General features: G+C 35.8%; 1 long non-coding RNA gene across 1 annotated transcript; it reads left to right on the top strand.

The window, feature by feature from the left end:
* The first annotated feature begins 3,634 nt into the window (after positions 1 to 3,634).
* On the top strand, positions 3,635 to 8,210 carry LOC115920567. Its single transcript, XR_004062407.1, has 3 exons — positions 3,635 to 3,726; positions 5,830 to 5,863; positions 6,142 to 8,210. It is a non-coding gene; the product is annotated as an uncharacterized LOC115920567 (long non-coding RNA).
* Positions 8,211 to 8,698: the final 488 nt, after the last annotated feature.

The following is an 8,698-nucleotide window of genomic DNA, read 5'->3' as shown; positions in this document are numbered from 1 at the left end:
TTGGAAGCAGCCCCCTCCAAAAAAAATAAGGCGATTCTTCAGCTCACTTCTCTGCTTAGAGTACTAGGCTAGGCCCTTACGTTAGATCTAGCTATTTTATCAAGTCTTTAACTTTTAGGAGTAAAATATGATTATCTGATTATGAAAAAAGAAAAATTCCATTCCTTCATTAATCAGATATTCTACTCTGAATGACTAATCTAGTATATGATAATGATGTAGCTACAGTAGATATAGATCTAGGTCTAGTTTACTCACTAAATCAAATTGGATATTCTACTCGGAATGAATAATGATAATACAGTAGATATAGATCTAGTTTGATTAGTTATACTCACATCACTCGATCAAATTGGGCAGTACAATCATGCAATGCAGTGCAGCGGCCCGGTACGGGCGCCGAGTCAGTGAATTCCCCCGCCGACCCGGCCGGCGGCGCTGTACGGCTAGCTGCACACTGAGCTGAGCTGCTGCGGTAGCACTAGGCAGTAGTCTGCTAATTTACGGCCAGGACGAAAGAATGTGAACAAACATCAACCATCTCGTCTAAAATGTACTATATTCGACTTCTCAATAATGAAATCTGTGTCAGGAATAAAAAAATAGACCTTCATACGAGATAAAAATGATATTTTTGCAGTGATTTACCGACGAAAACACTGCTCGAATTTCAGTGGTCCGAGTAGAAACAACGCACATTTAATGTACGTGCGGCAATGCGGATTGCGAGCTGTGAGTAAATTGTCCGAAATGTCATTTTTTTTTGTCATTTTACCGAAAGATAAGTCATAGATTGTCTTCATTAGTATCATTTAACACAATTCCATTAAAGATTTAGGTTGGAAAGGGCATTATTAAGTCACAAAGAGCACAAACATATACACATTGGTATCTCTCGATCGATTAATCAGGTCGGGACATCTCGGCCCAGTTTTTCCAGCTGGGCCGAGTAGTCCCGTGGGCCGAGTTAGCCCGGATTCTCGTAGTCGTAGTGCGCCTGGCTTGGGTTCGTCCAAAATAGATTCTTGTTGCAAGCGCAAGGAAAATCATCTTTATTCTTTAGAACAGCTCTCAAAATACTCACAATTTCCATGTTTCCTGTCATAACTGTGTTCATAAAAGCACGAAAATCATGAAAAATGACAATTTCATCTAAGATGAGGGATTTTAGATCTAGAAATCATGAGGGGAAAAAAGTGTGGCGAGTTGTCCGAAAAGGCTGTGGCGAGTTGTCCAGGGTATTGTGGCGGGTTGTCCAGGGTATTGTGGCGGGATGTCCAGGGTATTGTGGCGGGTTGTCTTGGGGCGGGTTGTCTTTGTGGCGAGTTGTCCGGGATTCGATTTTTTTTATCAACGCTGATTCTAGCTCATTTCGAGCCCAGCCACTGCGGATCACACTCGCAGTTTGACCCAGGAAGTATAGGTCAACTTCGGCGCGCGCTTTTTGGAATTGTTTACGGCCGACTGGCGACTGCTGTTTTGAGCATAGCCATAGATCGCAATAATAAAACAAAGAATGAGAAGGTGATGGAAGGAAGAAACAAAAAATAACATAAGGAAAGACAGAAAGAGAAAGTGATAGAATGATTGAAACAAAGAATAACATAAGAGAAAGTGATAGAATTATAAAAACAAAGAATAACATAAGAGAAGGTGATAGAAGGAAGGAACAAAGAATAACATAATGAAAGACAGAAAAAGAAAGTGATAGAATGCTTAAAACAAAGAATTACATTAAAAAAGCTGATAGAAGGAAAAAAAACAAAGATTAACATAAAAATGGAAGGAAGAAACAAAGAATAACAAAAGAGAAAGTGATAGAATTATAAAAACAAAGAATAACATAAGAAAAGGTGATAGAAGGAAAAAACAAAGAATAACTTAAAGGAAGAAACAAAGAATAACATAATGAAAGACAAAAAGAAAATGTGATACAAGGAAGAAACAAAGAATAACATAAGGAAAGACAGAAAGAGAAAGTGATAGAATGATTAAAACAAAGAATAACATAAGAGAATGTGAGTGAAGGGAAAAAACAAAGATTAACATAAGAATAGAAAGAAGAAACAAAGAATAACATAAGAGAAGGTGATAGAAGGAAAAAAAACGAAGAATAACATAAGAGTAGACAGAAAGAGAAAAAGAAAGAAGGAAAACAAGGTATAACATAACGGAACAGGCCTTGGTAAAGAGCATGGTATAGTAAACGCAAATTGCATGAAAAGCAGGCGCGCGGTTTTTGCCCAAACCGGAACAGGCTCCGTCATACAATCATGATTGAGAACTCCGTCCGTTGAATCGAATTTTAGCGACCGTGATTCTGCAGAATCATGATACAAAACGCATCTTTTTCAGCGTTTCATGTTTGTGTTTTCAAACGTGTTTATTTTTACGACCGACGAAAAAATCGCTTGAACGCATTGCGTTTTAAACTAAATGGGCATCGTTTCGAACTGAAACTCTATAAAGAATCACACCTAATCACGCCTAATCACGGAAAATGTTGTGTGTGGACAGGGGGAGTGTAACTAGTGTAACTGGACGGGGCTTAACGTGACCTCGAGCGAAAGGAGACCATACCTCTCATTTTCGCTTCCATTTCATGACCGTAGTAGCAAACTGCGCACCTATACGACATTTCGCTGTAGAGTTTCAGGATTACTTTCTTCTGTGTGTGGACATCCTGGAATTTATACGATGATTATTTATACGACGTTTCTTGTGTGTGGACACTATGAAATTTATACGATGATTCTTTATACGACGTTCCGTTATAGAGTTTCGGGATAAATTGTTTTGTGTGTGGACACGCTGTAAGAGAGAGAGATAAGCATGAAGGGAGAAGGGAGAAAGAGACACATGCAGTACATACGCGCTAGTTTACCGAGTTCGCTGCCAGAGTTAAAATTGTTGTTAGGTCGCCAATTATGGGTCATTTTGCTTCGTTCGAACTTTCATTTTGGTCTTCATCTAAATTATTAGTGACTTTTGGACATGAAAATATCTTAAAACAAGTAAAATACTTATTTCCTACTTCTCATTTCCTTTCAGGCAGAGCCCCAGTAAGAGTTTGTTTACAGTAGTATTACATAAGATGATGAAGAGTCCAGCTGCAATCCAATATCTTAATCTCTCACTCAGAGCCTCAAGGCTCTGTCCAAGTTTTTAATGAGCGAAACGAAAATGGGGTAGTGGCACGTCCCCATCAGAATTACATTGGTGACTGTGTTATAGTAGAAGCTCTCTCAAAGTTTTAACAAGAGAAACGAAAATGGGGTTCTGGCACCCCACCAGATATTGACTCCTGTGTTAAAGTGTGGGGTATAGTTTTAACGAGAGCTTTTCGTAATGAATACATTAACCCTGTAGTTCCTGTGTAATTGTTCAGGCGGTAGATGCGGGACATATAACCTGGGTGGCGTTTTATGTGATTTTCACTGAAAATTTTATTGTCACCGACCTATTTTCCAGGTCTCTGATTGGTCAAATTTAGTCAGCGCTGACAATAGTCGGCGGACAAAATTAATGTTGATAAAATTCAAATCCTAAATCGACTCCGTCAAAAATCAAATAAGGTTTTCTTTGTTTGTATAATAGGTTTTTGTTTCTTGATGTTTGTTTACAACAGAGTAACTACGAAGGCCAAGAAAGACAATTATGACAATCTTCCGAAAGAAACACAAAGTGATGGAACAGACCGTGTAGAGTCAACAGACCATGCCACAGGTGAGATACGTTTATGTATCTGAAGTAGGTGAATATTCATCTCCAAATTAAGAATTTGTCGATTTATGATAAGGTCACAGGCAAGAATCTCTGGCCCGGCGATCAACGGTTACAAAAAAATATATATAAAACATCACAATATTTGAGTAGTTACAACCTATTATCTTTACACATGAAATTGTTAATTAACTTTTCCTTTCACTTTATCTTACCGACGTTGTTATTTTCGCAAATACAACTAAAATAGCATTCAACAAGAAAGTTTGAGGTGATCGAGTCTTGAAAGTGTGACTATACATGCTCATTTTGTACATGCTAATTTGTACATGCACTGTATCTCTAGCTGGAAATTCTTGCTTGTGACGTCAGAGCTTAATACGATATTTATATGTAATGAGTATGCTGTTAATATACATGTACATATTTGCGCCTCTATTAATACCAGAAGGTAGCTCTGCAACTAGACATTTTGGAGCCCTTGGAGGAAAACTGTCTACCAAATCCCATGGGTTTACTCTCCACATTCCACCTGGTGCCCTTGAGGCAGATGAGAAAATCGGCCTTAGGGTACTGAAGGATATTCCAAATGGCCTCACACTTAAAGAGGACGAGCTTCTAGTCAGCCATGGCTTGCAGTGTTACCCGTCCGGGCTACGCTTTAAGAAACCAGCAGAGCTGATGATACCTCACTGTGCGTTAGTCACTGCTCCTAACACAGTACAAACCATACTGTATTCCTGGAACCAGTCAGGAAATGGAATCATGTTTTTTGCCTTTACGCAAGTAAAACCATGTTCGGGTTATGTGTTTTAAAAAAAATCATGTAATAGTTTGTGAACTGCCATATATTGTTACTGACAAATTGGGAAATGAACCGAATAATGATTGACCAAATGGTTATTGGATCACATCGTTCAAATTTTTTATTTGAGGGAGTGACAATTAGAACCATAGGTTATAGCAGGGAGATTGGCCCTATACTAATAGACTAAATAATGATTGTACAAAACTTTGACTGGATCAGGTGTATAGTGGAGAAAATTTGTGTATAGACTATAAAAGGCAAATGGATGATTTGGGTATTGGACCATTTGGCTCTTGATCATATGTCAATTATTTGTTACATCATATGTGAGAAAGCATTCGATCATGTAGATAACCCTTGTTAGTATATACTAAAGCTTGAAACTTAGGTGCAGGAAGCTCAGGAACAGTTAGTACATGTACTGGGAGGCTGTATCCATTTGACAATACAAAACATATAGTTTTGTGCATATACAAAAGTTTTCTGTAACCAGATGTGAGGGTATGTACGAGGGCGCCATGATATTCTGAGCACGATTTAATCTCTAAAACGTTTTTAATTATATGTTTTTATAAAATATGGGTAATCTGAAAGTTTTTTCCTATCCCAGATTTTTATTGTTATTTTTATCTCAATCTATTACTTCTTGATTGCCCATTACAATGATACGTGTGGACTTAACGCTAATGCCCATCTTATTTTAATACGTGACAATCCAAATAAAAGTTAAACTTGGTAAGGAGGTATTTATCTCTCTCGTTCTCTTAGTGAGTTAAAATCTTGCTTTGATGATTCTTAGAAAACTGATAGAAAAAGATTTGTAAATGTACTTTATCTCACTGAGATAACATAAAGCTAATTAGAATACCGCTCCTGTTAAAAAGCTCAAATTTCTAGTACAGAAACAAAATTGGGGGATAAAATAGGTGCAGCCCTCTTACTTTTTGTGACAGATATTCATTTTTATTAGCAGCTTGCCATTTCAATACATTTTTCGTTTCTCATTTTGTCGCCTAATGATATGGTGGGTTTCATCATCTTATAGTTTAGACGAAACACAATTACATCATAAAATGTATATATTTATATATATATATATTGTGGGTGTTATTGCATGACTGTTTGAAATACATTTTTTGTACATTATACAGCTTACTTGACAGTAAGAAATCATAATTTAAAATTTTAATTCCACCTGTCGTGAATTCTAAGAAACATGGTGGATATATCTTTTTAGCTATCGGTCACTTCTTATGGCCACAGTCACCCAAACAATTATTTCGATATTATTATTACAGAACATGACACTCCATCACCATCAACTGTTGAAATGTGAGTAGAACCTCAATATACCTTTGTGTGTGTGTGTGTGTGTGTGTGTGCATGTTAATTTATAAGAAAATAAATAAATAAATAAATATACATATAATAGTCAACAACTGAATTATTCCTACCCCTTCTTAAATTGATTGATTTAAATTAAGTTTTTTTGTTTCTCGTAACTCAAGAATAAAAACAGGACTGGTTGAAATTAGGGTGTTTGTTGCATCGGTCAACTGAGCTTATGAGATAAAAAAGTAAAATTTCACATTTCCTCCATATAAATATAGACATACTGAAACCAGGGAGCATGCTTTTGACGACCTTCTCAAGACAATAGCAAAGCAGATTCATAAGAATGATGACATCGACAGTCTAGGCGGGCAATTGGGTTTTGAACCTCCGGAAATACAACGATACATACAAAAAAACGAAAAATACCACGATGTTACATGCATGGGAACACTGAGTATGCTTCGGGATTGGAGGGACAGGACTATAAGGTCTGAAGAACATGCAAAATTGAAGAAAGCCCTGATTGCGATTAAACACATTCGTCTGGCAGATGACCTCCTGAAGGACAATATTGCAAGTTCTGACCTAGGAAATTAGATCAAAGTAAATAGTCAAAATGTGGTTGCATGGTTTAATTTTGTATCAAGCATGCTAATTACCTCTCTTTATACATACGTAAAATACTGGTACATAAAGGCGAAAAAGTTTTTTACTTGCCTTCTTTACATTGCAATTTTAAATTTCTGTAAGACTTCAAATCTGATATGAAGCCCTCTCTTAAACAAAAAACAAAATTATTCTAGGCCACAGGTTTAAAAAAAAAAAAAATCACACCTAATGTGCAAATAATCCTCTCCTCAAACCTAGAGATGGATAGATTGACAGGGGAGGATATTGGGGAAAGAAAATCAGTGATAATTAATTACTGATAAATTATGTATGATGAATTTAGCCAAAATTATTTTGTGAATCACGAAATGTCTTTCTACATTCACTGACCAAGTGTTGCATGTGTGTATCTTTTGAAAATGATAGAATGCAATCTCATTATTATCATTAGTTGACAAATTTATCATAAAGTGTTACTGCCAGGGTGCAGTTAGGAAGGAATAGGTTTGCAGCTGAAATATGTGTCTTGCAATCAAACAGCCCTGCATACTTACTTACTGGTTGTTTGTACCATTTTTACAAAGGAGATTCATGTATTAATGTTCAAGCAAATTCTTATTGCTGCTTCTTTAGTGAATTATATGAGTATATGTTCTACTCATGGAAGTATAACTTCTTTTAATTGAATGTAGATTATGAAATATATTTAAGACAACTCATTATTTCTGCGTAGTATCAATATAATATTATATCAGAGAACTTTAAAATGCAATTTCATGTGATAAATTATGTATTATGATCAAAGATTTACAGTTTAAATATAAATATAAATATTCATCTTATTGTTAAGGTGTCAGTGTACGTCAGACTTATGTTTTATGATCAAAGATCTACAGTACTAGAAATATAAATATTCATCTTATTGTAAAGATGTCAGTGTACGTCACTGCCAGACTTATGTTTTATGCGGATCAAAGATCTACAGTACTAGAAATGTAAATATTCATCTTATTGTAAAGATATCAGTGTACGTCACTGCCAGGCTCTGAATCAATTGTTCCAAGACACAGCACAAACTGTCATTTACCCAGCATGTGCCACCATTTAAATCGGAGAAAATAAATCATGTCAAGACTCCAGGAGACCATATGTGATTATGCATTCACGTAGAGGTGTCATATGCGAGTGGTTTAATGTTTTAACACTCTTGACTGGACATGGGAAGGTCATGAGTTCAAGCCCTTGCTGGCATGTGTGTGTCCTTTGAGACATTAATCAACGTTAACCATTTTCCACCCAAGTGTTAAATTGATACAGGTAGGGAGGAATTATTTTAATCTTTGTATAGTAAAACTATATTTTTAACATGTAAAATAAAGATGCATTTTAGATTATCATTGCTGCTGTTTGATTATGAATTGTCTTGCCACTGCTTGTTGACAATTATTTTACAAAAAATATATTTGTCTCAAGTAATATTACATGTACATATTTGTTAACATATCCTAAGAGAATTCCAGTGCAAGGAATGGTTTGGGATGGCTCCATGTGATGTAAAAACATTTCCACTATTGAAAACACATTGATGTGTGACGTCAACCAGGGTATATCCTGGATACACCGTTTGACATCACATAGCCCATGCAAACATCAGTGCACGTCAGCCAACAATGTGCTTATGTGACCGAGCATTGGCGAACTTGGCCCCAAAGTGACACATTTTCTTATATTTTTTGTCATTATGAGTCCTGAAATAATTGGTTATTTACTGATTATTTTCAGCTTCATAAACGGTTTATACCTTTATTTATTAATTTTTAAATGAAGGTAATTAAAATATATCATGCACTTTTTTTCTAGGCTCCGTTAAAATTATGGATTCTCTTCGTTGACAAGCATATTTACTACAGTACTATGTCAGTGACTTCAGAGAATTCATAATTTCTACCGAAGCCTCTCAGTGCATGATATATTTGATAACTATTTGAATATTGAATAGATATTTATGAAGGAGATGTGCTTGAGATGGTACCTTTTACATTCAAAATGAAGCACTGAAGCATGTTCCTGTGGATATATGACAATTTCAGGCTTCAGAAAATATGAGTAAAATGGGAAATATCAGATATAGATGATTTTGTCAAATGTGTTGCAAGAAAAATGTGACTCTTAACTCTTTTTCAAAATGTGTTGTTTTCAAGCAAATGTTGTAGTACATGACTA

Source organism: Strongylocentrotus purpuratus, unplaced genomic scaffold, assembly GCF_000002235.5.
Source record: "Strongylocentrotus purpuratus isolate Spur 01 unplaced genomic scaffold, Spur_5.0 spur5_contig_799, whole genome shotgun sequence".
NCBI classification, from domain to species: Eukaryota; Metazoa; Echinodermata; class Echinoidea; order Camarodonta; family Strongylocentrotidae; genus Strongylocentrotus; species Strongylocentrotus purpuratus.
Note: the sequence above shows the minus strand (reverse complement) of the source record. Positions and strands in the feature narration are given on the sequence as shown.